Source organism: Triplophysa rosa, linkage group LG25 (assembly GCF_024868665.1).
Source record: "Triplophysa rosa linkage group LG25, Trosa_1v2, whole genome shotgun sequence".
NCBI classification, from domain to species: Eukaryota; Metazoa; Chordata; class Actinopteri; order Cypriniformes; family Nemacheilidae; genus Triplophysa; species Triplophysa rosa.
Genome location: NC_079914.1, coordinates 5737796 through 5753690, shown reverse-complemented (window position 1 = coordinate 5753690; position 15895 = coordinate 5737796). Strand labels below are relative to the sequence as shown.

General features: G+C 37.1%; 2 long non-coding RNA genes across 4 annotated transcripts; both read right to left on the bottom strand.

The window, feature by feature from the left end:
* Positions 1–3886: 3886 nt before the first annotated feature.
* On the bottom strand, positions 3887–8322 carry LOC130548819 (uncharacterized). 3 transcript variants are annotated; one of them, XR_008962087.1, is made up of 5 exons: positions 7979–8322; positions 5919–6092; positions 5649–5811; positions 4292–4329; positions 3887–4210 (listed from the first exon to the last, which is right to left on the bottom strand). It is a non-coding gene; the product is annotated as an uncharacterized LOC130548819 (long non-coding RNA). The 3 variants fall into 3 exon arrangements; XR_008962088.1 differs by lacking the exon at positions 7979–8322 and having other exon boundaries at positions 4292–4574; positions 5919–6801; XR_008962086.1 differs by lacking the exon at positions 7979–8322 and having other exon boundaries at positions 5919–6801.
* Positions 8323–10198: 1876 nt separating this feature from the next.
* LOC130548325 (uncharacterized) lies at positions 10199–10695 on the bottom strand. Its single transcript, XR_008962013.1, has 3 exons — positions 10581–10695; positions 10367–10470; positions 10199–10265 (listed from the first exon to the last, which is right to left on the bottom strand). It is a non-coding gene; the product is annotated as an uncharacterized LOC130548325 (long non-coding RNA).
* Between the last annotated feature and the right edge of the window lie 5200 nt (positions 10696–15895).

The window sequence follows — 15895 nt, the reverse complement described above, 5'->3', positions numbered from 1 at the left end:
TTATAAACACGAGCCTCGTCTAAAAGGCAGAGGGGGAGGTGTCGCAGCACTTTACAATAACTCTCTTAGCATTTCCCAGAAGTCGAACTCTAAATATAATTCTTTTGAAGTCATGGTTCTTCATGTTTCAACACCTAATACTAAAGATAAAACTCTTTTTAAATTGATTCTAGCTATTGTATATAGGCCTCCAGGGCACCACACAGATTTTATTAAAGAATTTGGTGGGTTCTTATCAGAACTAGTACTGGCCGCAGATAGACTCCTTGTCGTTGGTGACTTTAACATCCACGTAGATAACGTTACAGATGCCTTAGGAATGGCTTTCAAAGACACTCTTAACTCCATGGGCATTAGTCAACATGTGTCAGGNATGCGCACTTTTAATGTGTGTAATACTGTTCAAAGTAAGGAAGGAAGGAGGCGGGAACCGGCGAACATTAAACAACTTTTAATAAAATAAACAAACACCCAAACGAAAGTAAAATGCCGGCAGCGCCCTCACGGCCGACTGCCGTCCACACAAACGTAATAGAACCAAACATAATGTCCAGGCCTGGTCCTCTCTCGTCGTACACTCCTGTCGCTCGTCCTTTTATGCTTCCGATCTCCTCCGTGAGAGATGCGAGACCGGTGCAGCGTGCAGTTGACACTCATTATCACTCGCGTCACCGGCCTCGAGCGTTTCCATCACGGCTCTCGTCCCGCCTTGCTCGTTACAATGTGTTTCGACTCTTTCTTGTCTTTAGGTTTGTTTATTGTCGTGCTTGTCTATGCACCGTGATTCTCTGGAGACTGCTCACGCGTCTCCCAAAACGCGTCGTGCTCACGCGGCGAGCATCGCGCATTTCAATGCAAGTTTCACCTCGGCTCGCCTAAAGTTAAACTTTACAACTATTACAAGCTTTACAAAGCGATCTGACTTTTATAAACTCCTCATACAGTATACAGTACACTGTAATTTGGACTAAGGCGATGGCAGTAGGCTAATTTTACCCCCCAGTGGTAACAGACCAACTAATCACATTATATTTTTTGGGTTTGTCTATAGAGAAATAGACGCAGTTACTTTTGTCCATTTTGACCACTAATCCACTCGTAAAAAATAAGACACACACATAAGAGGGGTTGCAGTGACCTATTTGTGCCTCTAGGGGATGCTCTTATGCCAGGTACACACTGCACAATTTTTGCACTGATTACTTGCCAAGAGTGAAAATCACAGACGAATTTATCATAATTATGAATTATTTGATATCAAAAGCAAATCATTGCAGGTTCATGTGACAACTGAGCAACATGCATTATCTGGTTATGCGATCTCACAGAACTGACGATGTGTTGTGAGATGTATGGCAACTTCTGCAGAGTGAAATGTATTTTGACTGAAAATTACATTGGCATGACAAGCCAATGAGAGAGCAAGAGACAGGGCCAGAAAAACTGGATTTTGTCCCGGTAAAAATAGTAGCCTGCAAGAAACACATCTTCCCAATATTAAAGAAATTGTTTTTCTGGTGCTGTTGGTTTGAAACGGATATCGGTTTCTGCATCTGGATGCAAAATGGGATGATACAAACACATTATGGGTGTAAATGTAAATATAGCCATTGACTTCACAAGCTATATGAGAATAATGTTGCATGTGATAAGCTGTATGTCATATCAGATTCGTGAATTACAGCCTAAAAAGTGACCCTGGAAAAAAATAGCCCACCACACCGAGACAACCCTTTGGGGGGGAGGGGGGGGAGGGTGGTAATCTTAAGCATTTTGTTCCCTGTGCTTTCATTTAACATCAATTATTTTATAAATTACACATTAGTATCAAAAGAGACTGCTATGCTTTACTGGTCCTGTAACTTTCTGTTGTAATGCTGTATAAAGCTGACACTTGGCACACAGAGGACATCTGCTGGTCTAACATGGGTAAATGCAAAGACTTGTGTCTTTCTTCGTATAGCTACTATTTTATGTATCACATATCATACATTATCCGTTGTGTAACAACTGCAATACACTCTTCTATTCTATAATAAAATTTTAAAAATTAAAAATAACTTTTATTCTTTACATTTTTGAAGCAAAACAAAAAGCACCATTGCTGAGCGCTAAAAACCCCCCCCTTTAGCATGGTCTCCATCTTCAGTAGCTAGATCACATGAGATTCAATGGTAAACTGAAGTATACGTCAATGTAAAAGAATGGTACAAGAGGAGCAGGGGAGAGAGAGAGAGAGAGAGAGAGAGAGAGAGAGAGAGAGAGAAAGAAGATGGGCCGACAATTACCCAGTTTTTCGAAAAGAACGGTATTCACTCATGGAGCTTCCTTACCTTTAATGTTAGTGCTAGTTGCATAGCCAGCCAATTTTGGTCAGAGATCTTAAATTTGTAACCACTTGCCAACATTCTCCTGTTGGCTAACTATGCTAGTGGACTTTAGCTAACTACCACAGGGTCCAGGGATGGTAGCGGATAAATAGTTCACTAATGAGGTCTACGTCTACCTCATACACACATGCAGCCTCACCCTCACACACCGTTCCCCGGGAAGTTCCCCCAAATCCTCTTCCAGCTGAAGGAGATGATCAATATGTCACTGAGATTCTGCCCATAAACCAAATCTCATTATGATTACAGTTTTATTTCAAGCAATTGGTAACAACAAGTAAAAATTAAGTATTATTCAAACTTATTCAAGAATTATTCAAGGAAAAGTTGAGCTATCCAAATATAACACATGCAATTATTTTATATTTTGGAACAAAGTCTCTTGATGATGGCAAAAAATTGAAATATTGCAAAATATTATTACAAATTAAAAGAACTGTTCTATTGTAATATATTTTAATTATGTAATTTATTCCCTTGATGACAAAGATGAATTTGTAGCATCATTACTGCAATATACCGTGTCACAAACTCAAATGAGGGACATTTTTTGTCCATCCTTACAGCGATCACATCTAAGACAATAAAAGCATCACATCATTACGCTTTTCCACACTTTACTAGAGCTCCACCTAAACACACTCATACATGTGACACAGAGAACATATATGACATTTACACGTCAGCACAAGCAAACAACATGAGGATTATTCAGGTTAAGTTCTGTTTATTAAATGTTATGATTATAATATATTTTTCATTGTTAAATTTTAGTATTTTTACTGGTGGTATTTTTCAGTTGTTTTGAGTTTTTATTTTATTTTTAAATGGTTTATATTAATTGTGGTACTTGGCAGATGTTTTATACACGTTCATTACTGTTACAAACTGCTCAGAGACTCAAAGGATGGAAGATCTAAGTGCAGCTTTAATATCCAAAACAGTACAGGCAATAGTCAGGGCAGGCAGCAACAATCACGAGTATAACAGGGCAAGTCAGCGCAGGCTTCTCCCTTTAGAGGTCAGGCGGCAGAGGTTCACACGACAATGCAATCCAATAATCAATCAACACGACAAGACTGACTCAGAAATGCGCGGCAACACATGCAACTTACACTGGGGAATTAAGTGACACAGGTTTAAATACCCAGACGAACAGCTACACAGGTGATATTGATCAAACATAAATGATCCACAAGATTATGGAATGTAGTTAATGAGGTTTGGTGATGAGAGAGTCAGAGATAATAAGCAATACATCAAAGACTCAACAATACCGCTACAATCAGAACACAAAAGCCTTTCCAAAGAGTGAGTTGGGTTTCATTTGATCATTCTTTGGTCTTCTGTATAACAACAATGAAATTAATAAACATTACTTAACATTATTTGCTTATCAATCATAATCTAGCAACCTCATCAAACAAAAACAGTAAACATTTAAACAATCATTTTCTTCAAATACTTCTTAAGTCTTTTCTTATACTCACCCTTAACAGAAAGCTTTATTTTTGCAGAATCTTGCGACCCAGTGATATAAATCTCATATTCTCCTTCATCTGTGATTTGAAGATTTTCGATTTGGATGGAGTAATTTCCATTCTTATACTCCAAAGAAAAACTTGTAACTCTTCCCTGGTAATCTGGCCCAGCTTTTCCTGTGCCATTGATAATGTCATACACTGGTTTGCCATTACCATCTCTCCAATGTACAGAAATCACTTCAGATATATTGCCATTTAAAGAAAAAGGCAAGAGCCCAGATTCTCCAACAAAACCTTCAACTTCTAACAGGGAATTTTTAGGGGAAACTGGAGAACCTGCAAATAAGTGCAAACACAGTTTGGCATTGTACTTGTGGCATTAATTATACAGTGTTTGTTTGTTTGTTTATTGCTCACCTCTAGTAAATGTCAGAAGTACCCAGATGATGCACAAACTTAATAAACAAAAGAAAAAGAAGGACATTAAGGACATCAGCCTGGTGGGTGACTCTTCCCTTATATTTCCCCATTTTGAGAAATACACGACATTGTTAGTGTAAAATGCTCCTTCTTTTCTAGTTGACCAGGTTGTTTTAGCCTCTCAATTTCAAGTGAATCTTAATGCTACTGCATACAGAAACACCTAAGAGGATATGCTTCTAACAGTTTGCTGAAGACCCTTTTCATGCTCCAGACATCCCTGTGCAAAAAGTGACACCGATGTGAAAGAAGTGTGGCCTTCACATAGCCAAGAGATGAAACTGTGAGCCAAACCCCATCACCCAACATCAACATCAATGTCACTTTACAATAAAGGTCTCATTCATTAACATTACTTCATGCAGTAACTTTCATGAACAATAAGCAACATCATTTTACAACATGTATTGTCTTGTTACGGTAGCAGTATTTGGACAATATTCTTATTCTCTTATGTCTTGCCAAAAGGTATATTTTGTACACCATTACTGTAATACTTGATATCCTAAAAGAATACATAAATATTTTAAACTTCGTTCTCATCAATGCATTAATTGTAAATAAATGGTGTTTATCAGTATATAATAGGAAACTACAGTGAGGGAAATAAGTATTTGATCCCCTGCTGATTTTGTAAGTTTGCCTACTTACAAACAAATGAAGGGTGTATAATTTTTATGGTGGGTTTATTTTAACTGATAGACACAGAATATTAAAAAAAATCAGGGGAAAAAAATGTTATATAAAGGTTATAAATTGATTTGCATTTCAGTCAGTGAAATAAGTATTTGATCCCCCAGAGCATAGTACAAGCTACCCGAGATGTGACATCTCTGTTTAACGCCATCCAGAAGAGTCTAAAATTTAATCGTATGGTCACTAAATGATGACTATTTTGTAAGAAAATAAATAGATGCTAACAACAGGTGCTAGCTACAGGTGACCACATGCCGTTGTCCATTTAGACGTCTGATTATATTTCATATTATACATACCTTTTGAACATCTTGGTTTAGTTTATAATGGAAACCACCCAAATAAAGTAACTTGGTAAGCTGATTACAAAATTTAGTGAATGTATTCTGCTTGAAGAAACGACGGCGAAGTACGTCCGTTTACACACTCAATGCGTGGTGACAACACGCATGCGCTGACGGCTTCATATTCTATGATAGCCTAAAAGTCTTATCATTATCAGTATAATTTCAGTACCATACCATATTAGTAATGCTACAAGAGTACACATATTTTCTTTATATAAAACTAGAGACATAAACACTGATTTAGTTTTTACCTCTGTTCTTCTGTTCCTGACTGGTGAAGATAATATACTCTATTTCTTTAAAGAAAATGTTGTTTGATTCACACAACTCCTCTGTACCAGGTGTTTGCACAAAAGTGACCATCCAAGTGAAAATCCAGAACCTCCAGAACGTCCTTTAAAAGTGGCATGCCCCCTTAAAATAATGAAGAGAATATTAAAAGACAAACAAGAAATTCTACTTTCAGCTAAACAGAACACACAAAAAAAGGAAAGGACATGGTCTAAATTGAGGAAACTTACATTTTGTTTTTGCCACAATTCAGGCAGATTTGTTCCAAAGTGACAGACCTTCTTATTCTCGAAAAGAGAAAATTCCTTAAAAACAACACAACCTCCATATGGAAAACTCACAAGACCTGTAGCCTACAGCTTCGACCTGTAATGGACCACTCAGGATGAGTCAAAGTTGACAACCTGTTTGCAATAAAGAATATAAATAAGTAAATAAACATTCAACCAAGCTCAGACATCCACAAACAGTGCAAGTGTGACATAGAAGTATAAGATTGGTGACTAAAGGCAAGACAGGCAAAACAGGGAAGGCAAATAGGATATTCAAAAGAGGGATAAGTAAAACAAACATGAACACTGAAGATGCACAATGTGAAGAACACATTCAGTATGTCATAAGTGTAAGCTTAAAATAAAAAAAATAAAAACAGGTGGGAGACTAAATGATGTGATCATTCCCCTTTTAAGTGTAGGTGGTGTAAATAAGTCAGCACCTAAATCTGTAGACACATTGCCTTCAACAGCATTTATGATGGCTCACACCTTCTTGTAGCTATTCCATCAGTAAAACAACATAATATGTGTATGAAGTGTGATAGTGCTCTGATACACGAAGGGTTGAGGATCTAAATGCAGCTTTAATAAACAGTGTCCAGAAAACCAGGCAAAAATCAGGGCAGGCAGATAACATTCATAGACAGGGAGCCAGGGAGGAGCCAGCAGCAGAGCACAAGAAACTTGAGACGCTCTGAAGTGGCCATCTTGGCTAAGGCAGGGAGCATGTGAGGCTCGGGGTGGCCATTTTGCCTGAGTCAGAGAGCACATGGAACCTGTGAATGATTAAGCATATTGACTATGGTGTATGGGAAATGTAGTACAATGTGAAAAGTTCAGGTGCAGTGNAGTGCTCTGATACACGAAGGGTTGAGGATCTAAATGCAGCTTTAATAAACAGTGTCCAGAAAACCAGGCAAAAATCAGGGCAGGCAGATAACATTCATAGACAGGGAGCCAGGGAGGAGCCAGCAGCAGAGCACAAGAAACTTGAGACGCTCTGAAGTGGCCATCTTGGCTAAGGCAGGGAGCATGTGAGGCTCGGGGTGGCCATTTTGCCTGAGTCAGAGAGCACATGGAACCTGTGAATGATTAAGCATATTGACTATGGTGTATGGGAAATGTAGTACAATGTGAAAAGTTCAGGTGCAGTGGGGAGTGCCCTCTAGTGGAGCACACGGGCACTCCAGCAGATGGAGTCAAATCAGGTGTTTTATATTGGGAGACATCTAATATATTCTGGCAGGGGTGCCCCAAGGACCAGGGTTGGGAACCACTGTGATGCGGTAAAATAAGACATGCTGTAAGAAAATAAAAAGGATTAACAATAATAATCCTATTGACTAATCACTATAAATTCTGTAAAAGTTCTGTAAATATGCTTTTCTACATGGCACATATCTGCAATGTTTTAGCACTATGTTTCACTGAAACATGTTTAGTGACATTTTTCAGAAGTGATAGGTGTGACAGCCCCTCAAGGAATCTATGAATTCAAAGACATTATGCTGTATGTCTACTGCCAGGACGAGCTGGAATAGTACACGTTTGAGACCATTACTGTCAAATAAAAGTAGTCATAATAATACTCAATCACATACTTTTGGACAAAAGATTTACATAAATATAGTACAATTATATATTATAGCTATACCACTTCTGTTTTTATCTATATTATAAAATAAGATGTTGATGTTTTTTTAATTGGCAATGTAAATCACTTATATACGCAAGTATACTGTAATTTAGTGACTAAAGGTCATAGTGACTCTGACCGCAAATCTGACAACGTCGAGTATGTGACTCTGGCAGGTTTCAGTCGTTTTAGATGAATGTAAAATATTTCAATGACAAAACACAATTTTTGTATCCTTTCTTGTCCTTTAGGGTATATGTGTTTCTCTGTTTACTTAAACTCTTCACATCAACAGGTTACACTGCCCCAAGGATTTTCCACCATTTGACCAATCACAGACAAGCACTCTGCCATCCAATCACAGGTTGATAATACATACAGTATACTTTGAGTCCTGACTTGTGGTCCTTTCCTGGCTGCTGTTATCCTCTGTCGTCCCGTAATTCACTCTCCCCTATCAATATAGAGATATAATGTCCAAAAAATTACTTAAAAAAATGTCAACCTGACCTTGGATTATAATACTTGGATTATAATACAGTAGACTTTTTCATAGAGTTTAAATATAGCCTGTTATATGGATAAAACTAGTTGTAGTTCAGTCTCTAAACCGGTCCTTCCATGTTCTCCACATTTCCAGCCCTGGTTATTCCAGAAGTGTTCAATTGGCTAGTGTGAAAAAATCTTACTAAGCTACTAAGATAAGCATTTAACACATTTTGGTCAGTACATACTTACTATTTAGAAAACATGTTAAAATCTCAGTTCTCTGTATTAGTAGAACAGTCATAGAGACCACACTGAAACTCATAGTGTTGATCCTTTTTGTACACATAAATACACATTTCAAGCTAAAAATAAACACACAAAGGCTTTCATGACCACTGGCGGAAAGCTAAACGAGGGGGGCGGGTTCAACACACGGCAGGAGAGCACATGGCCATCATAACAAACAAGGACTATGCGCTTCCACACAAAACACAACAAGCACAAAAGACATGGTACTGTCAGGGCCCTGTCCACAGAACTAGAAAACTCCTGACAGGAAACAACAATGCAACAATGCAACACTTTACATTAAGGTTCCCTTTGTAAAGCATTTATTAATGAATAATAACTTATTTACAAATGCATTATAAATCATTACTAAGCTGTTATAATTGGACAAATAAAAAGGAAGAAATAGTCTGTGAGTGTGTCCCAAATAGCTATATAAATGTCATCCAAATTAGTTTTCAATAAACATAATAAATAATACATTTTAGTCAAATACTTTTTATTAATAACTAGGTGACCTACCACAGATCTTTTGAGTAATGAGTAATTTTATTTCATGGTAACAATCTCCCATTGTTATTGAATATCTTATATCTTATCTTTCTTAGATTTAATTTGTTTATTTATTCATTTATTGCTATTGTGATGTCCCTGGACGTATATTTGTCATTCATTACTTTTATTTTGGAAGGGAAACATTGGTGAAATGTTAGTGTTGCATGCTGGGAAATGTTGTTTATTTTATGTCCGTCTCTATCCTCTCTCAGGAATCTGATTGGTGCCACAGCTGACCCTCATTACTGAATGTGAGGAGGACACTGCATTTAAACAGAAGGAATCCTTTGTTCTTGGAGACTGTCTCCGCTGAGTGTCACACTGTTGGCTGTCCCAGACCAAGAGTGAAATAATTGGAGTTGTTGCTATTGAACTATACTCTTGTGTAAGCAAACTTGCTAAATCTCGAGTGAGCTACTCTTTGTTGTTGTTCGGTGTGAGCTAAAGAGCCAGGTTACTTGAGTTGTGGATATTGAACTATATGTGTAAGCAAACCTGCTAAACCTTTTTGTCAAGCTTTTGTTGATCTAAACTTGTGAAGCAGTAGGGAGTTGGGTGGCATTTTATTCCTTTCTTTGCTAATAATTGTAACTTTTTGTTTTCTCCTGTTTATGGCCTAGCGAGGGAGTAAGGGAAGACTTATGTTGCTTTTTTGTCATTTCATTTGTCAGGTTATTTAAATTCCCTTGGGGCATAGTAACTTCAGTTTGTTTGTTTGGCCTAACCCTCTCCTGAAGCATAATGCTTCTCAGTCATGCTTGTTCAAGTTTCTTTACTGTTACGTTACATTGACTGATCTGCAGAAATACATTATAAACACAAAAATCTTGTTGTCATTAGTGCTGGGACAGAGACAGAGTAACCTCTTTTTTTACTTTTGCACCTATTCTTTTTCTTTCCCTTAAAATGTTACCACCCCTACCCTAGATTTGTGGGTCGTGACGCTTTCTCTTAAATTGCTCACTAAGTTAAAGCGGAATTATAAAATACAACTAGATAGATTTCTGATCGTGAATTCTGATATAGATATTATTATTTATATGTCTTCTGATATCATATTGTCTTTCTTTAGCTGGAATAACTGTACAACAATTATAGTATGATATATGCCAATACTATGAGAGTAATGTATGTTGCAGGTGTTGAGGTCTTCATCGATCACACTCTCTATTGCTATATCTGTTTTCTTTATCAGTGGTTTATTTATTATACATGGTTTTATTAGCAACACTGAATAACAAAAATACTGTGTTAAGAGATGAAAAGAGGGCAGTGGTTCAGTTGACTTGAGTGTGTCCAGACTCGTCACATGTGGAAAATCTCACCGCAGTGTACTGAGAAACATAAGGATGTTGAATATCTATTACCCATTACATACATTACTTGTACAGTATGTATATGCATATGTATAGTACTAATGTAGGTAACAATGTACCTGTGCTTGGCTCAATTCTCCAGGTTGTTCTAGATGCATATATTTAGTCTGCAGTGGATCTGAATCATTAAGTTTTATGTTTTTTCCAGAGTAACAGGTACCTACTGGAGGAAAGAGTATTATATTAATTTTTATACTACTGTATTAGTCTTACAGCCAAAGAGCCGAATTATTGTTCATTTAATTTTATCTAGGTCCACGAATAATAACTCACCAATAGTCACAAAGGTCAGAACAGCATTCATGAGAGCAGATATAATGATGATAATGTGCCATTGTGTCTCATTCTGATGAATAGAGTTCACTGCTGTCTGATTCTGATACTCTGAGAAATGATACATGGGTTGAGTTGGCTCTGTAACAAAACTGTATATACAGTATACTGTAAATAAAACTATTGCTGTTCTGTCCAGAACAACCATTGATCAGTAATTTTCAAGTCTAAATACATTTTTAAAAAGTGCTGAATGACTGTACTCACCAATGATGTTCAGTCGTGTGCTGTGACTGAGTTTTGGAGGTGTATCTTTATTCATACAGTAATAAACTCCTAACTCATCTACAGTAACATTATATATGACCAGACGATGTTTAGATTGTACTGAATATTTGTTTTCAAATGTTTCATTGAAGTAGAAAGCTGTTGTTGGGTTTGAGAATGAGCGTAGTATCACTGTAGGAGAATCTGATTGTTTAAATAAAATCCAGTAAACGTCCTCATCATCCAGATCACAGTTTATAGTCACATTTTGTCCCAAATCAGTCAGTTGATCTAAAGTCTCTGCCGCTTGACACCAGATTAATATATCTAGAAGGAAAAACAAGAAAATAAATAAATAATACATGGTTGAATAAATCATCTGCCAAATGCAAAGAAATAAACTAAAACATATTAAGAACATGTAATAAACTTACAGAGTTGAATCTGGAGAATCCTCATGCTGTCGACTTATCTGAACACTAATGTATTGTATTGTACTGTGTATGAACATAATAAATCCTGCTTCCCACCATGCAGCATTAAAGATGGACTCTACAACGCTCTGAAGCAAAAACACACAAGCTTCCTGCATATTTTGAAACTAGGTTGAAACAACGTAGTTGAAACTAGTAACTTTGTATTAGCACCTATTGTATTAATGCTGTATTACATATCGCTTATTGCTCCTTGAACTCTCTGTAAGTCGCTTTGGATAAAAGCGTCTGCTAAATGAATAAATGAAAATGTAAAATGTAATCTATGTGGCAGTCTATGGCAACACACACAAATATAGGAAGTCAAATATACTTCCTCTGTACAAATATACTATATCACATTTTACATTTGATGTCTCATTTAAATAAAAAGCAAATTTTTAGTGCCCATTTTTGTAAGGATGCTCACATGCAATTTCAAATGCAACATCTTTAACCTTTAAAACAATTTCATTTTCATCTTAGATATACAAGGTAGGTAATATGGAATACATTTCCTTATCACAAATGATGAACAGGAAGAAAGCAAAAACAGAATGGACAGAGACAATGTAGGGAGGAGCCAAGGTGGAGCTCAGATGTATATGGAGAGGTCAACAAAACATCATGTCACCCTGGGAGTCTAAGGCAAAGTCGATGGAAATTCTAATGTATGACTCTTTGCCTACACCTTGCCCCTTGAAACAGAGTGGCAAAGGGAAGGGTTGAAAACATTACCCTAAGACACCACTGCTAGCTCCTACATCAAAGGAGATGCGGAGATGTTTATCACAAACGACAAAGATGCCACTGTCTTTGCCCACCACACACCCAAAAGAGAAACGAAACAACCCTACCCCTTCACATGAACGTGCTAAACAGAGGGGGAAGTATAGGGGTAAGGAGTACAAATGGGATTGGGCCTAAGACCGAGGCTTGGAAAATTGGGGTGACAGAAACAATTGAGGACCAAGGCGGAGCTTGAGGAAAGGGGGGGTCTGGTGTATACGGAGACCCAGAAGTCATGCAAAACCAGAACAACAACTGAAGGTGACCAGCAGTGTCGTTGGATCTTGAAGAATGGCCTAACCAGTAAAGTGGATGGAGCTAATGGAGCCAGTGCGCTATAGGGGTCAAGGAATTGGATACATCATATTCAAGGGCCTTTACCTTCTTACCTTAACATACTCCTATAGGTGTACGTTTGAATATGTAAATGTCTTCTAGTGAGAGAAAATTATTCATATTTTGTGCTTTTTTAGATAGCTTTATTGGGGGGGGGGTTGGTAATTTATCAGCATTTTGTTCCCTGTGCTTTCATTTACATCATTATTTTGAAAAAGCCACATTAGTATCAAAAAGACTGCTATGCTTTACTGGTCCTGTAACTTTCTGTTGTTGATAAAGCTGACACTTGGCACACAGAGGACATCTGCTGGTCTAACATAGGTAAATGCAAAGACGTGTCTTTCTGTATGCTACTTTATATATAGTATACATATTCATACATTATCCTAGTGTGTAATCATACTTGACAATAAAGCTCTTTCTGATTCTTATATATATATATATATATAAAGAAATTTTAAATAATAAAAATACTTATAAACATGGAAATTATGTTTGTTTTCTTTACATTTTTTGAAGCAAAACAAAAGCAAAACAATTAAAACAAAAGCAACCAGTTGGCAGCGCTAAAATTACACCCCTCCCCCTTTACTGCATGGTTCCATCCCGTCCTACGTAGCCTAGAGCAGTGGTTCTCAAACTTTTTCGTTGTAAGGCCCCCTTTGTGTAGAGTGCATCGCTTTGCGGCCCCCCCCAAATAAAGACTTTTAATCTTAAATTTAACATTTTTATTTAAACAAAAACATATTCGGTTATACAATGCTGAAACATCAATTCTTTTGTCTGGTGGTCTTATTTTTCTGATGTTTGATTGCATAAAATCTATGATCAATTTCTATATTTCATAAAATGCCACAAACTGGATCCGTCTCGCCCCCCCCAGGGACCACGGCCCCCAGTTTGAGAACTACTGGCATAGAGTCACTGAGTGAGATCAGATGGTAAACTGAAGTATAAGTCCAGTCATCAAAAACGGAAAGAGAGGTTACAGAGGGCAGAGAGAGAGAGAGAGAGAGAGAGAGAGAGAGAGAGAGAGAGAGAGAGAGAATGGGCCGACAATTACCCAGTTTTTCGAAAAGAACGGTATTCATTTATGGAGCTTCCTTACCTTTAATATTAGTGCTAGTTGCATAGCCAGCCAATTTTGGTAAGAGATCTTAAATCTGTAACCACTTGCCAACATTCTCCTGTTGGCTATGCTAGTGGACTTTAGCTAACTACCACAGGGTCCAGGGATGGTAGCGGATAAATAGTTCACTAATGAGGTCTACGTCCACCTCATACATGCAGCCTCACCCTCACCCACCGTTCCCCGGGAAGTTCCCCCAAATCCTCTTCCAGCTGAAGGAGATGATCAATATGTCACTGAGATTCTGCCCATAAACCAAATCTCATTATGATTACAGTTTTATTTCAAGCAATTTATTACACAACAATTAAAAATTAAGTTTAATTAAAAAAATATTAAGAATTATTCAAACTTATTCAAGAATTATTAAGAATTATTCAAGGAAAAGTTGAGCTATCCAAATATAATACATGCAATTATTTTATATTTTGGAACAGTCTCTTGATGATGGCAAAAAATTGAAATATTGCAAAATATTATTACAAATTAAAACATCTATTCTATTGTAATATATTTTAATTATGTAATTTATTTCCTTGATGACAAAGATGAATTTGTAGCATCATTACTGCAGTATGCCGTGTCACAAACTCAAATGAGGGACATTTTGTCCATCCTTACAGCGATCACATCTGAGACAGTAAAAGCATCACATCATTACGCTTTTCCACACTTTACTCGAGCTCCACCTAAACACACTCATACATGTGACACAGAGAACATATATGACATTTACACGTCAGCACAAGCAAACAACATGAGGATTATTCGGGTTCAGTTCTGTTTATTAAATGTTATGATTATAATATATTTTTCATTGTTAAATTTTAGTATTTTTACTGGTGGTATTTTTCAGTTGTTTTGAGTTTTTATTTTATTTTTATATGGTTTATATTAATTGTGGTACTTGGCAGATGTTTTATACACATTCATTACTGTTACAAACTGCTCAGAGACTCAAAGGATGGAAGATCTAAGTGCAGCTTTAATATCCAAAACAGTACAGGCAATAGTCAGGGCAGGCAGCAAACAATCATGATCGAGATAACAGGCAAAGGTCAAGGCAGGCAGCTTTCCCACTTTAGAGGTCAGGCAGGCAGAGGTTCACACGACAAAATGCAATCCAATAATCAATCCAACACGACAAGACTGCTCAGAAATGCAGCGGTAACACATGCAAGACTTCACACTGATTAAATGTGACAACAGGGTTTAAATACACAGAGCGAACAGGTACACAGGTGATAGTGATCAACATAATGAGTCCAACAATGGATTATGGGAAGTGTAGTGCGTAATGGCAGTCTGGGTGATGGAGAGAGTGCAGAGTAAATAGCACATACATCAAACACCAAAGGCAAGAATTACCCCAGCTACAATCAGAACAGCAGAAAGCTCATTTCCAGAAGAGATTGAGTTTGGTTTCATTTGATCCATTTCTTTTGGTCTCTCTGTTAAAACAACAAATGAAATTAGATTTAACATTACTTAACATTAGTTTGGCTTTATCAATCATTAGCAACATTACAATTCTAAACAATAAACAGTAAACATTTAAACAATCATTTTCTTCAAATACTTCTTAAGTCTTTTCTTATACTCACCCTTAACAGAAAGCTTTATTTTTGCAGAATCTTGCGAACCAGTGATATAAATCTCATATTCTCCTTCATCTGTGATTTGAAGATTTTCAATTTGGATGGAGTAATTTCCATTCTTATACTCCAAAGAAAAACTTGTAACTCTTCCCTGGTAATCTGGCCCAGCTTTTCCTGTGCCATTGATAATGTCATACACTGGTTTGCCATTACCATCTCTCCAATGTACAGAAATCACTTCAGATATATTGCCATTTAAAGAAAAAGGCAAGAGCCCAGATTCTCCAACAAAACCTTCAACTTCTAACAGGGAATTTTTGGGGGAAACTGGAGAACCTGCAAATAAGTGCAAACACAGTTTGGCATTGTACTTGTGGCATTAATTATACAGTGTTTGTTTGTTTGTTTATTGCTCACCTCTAGTAAATGTCAGAAGTACCCAGATGATGCACAAACTTAATAAACAAAAGAAAAAGAAGGACATTAAGGACATCAGCCTGGTGGGTGACTCTTCCCTTATATTTCCCCATTTTGAGAAATACACGACATTGTTAGTGTAAAATGCTCCTTCTTTTCTAGTTGACCAGGTTGTTTTAGCCTCTCAATTTCAAGTGAATCTTAATGCTACTGCATACAGAAACACCTAAGAGGATATGCTTCTAACAGTTTGCTGAAGACCCTTTTCATGCTCCAGACTTCCCTGTGCAAAAAGTGACACCG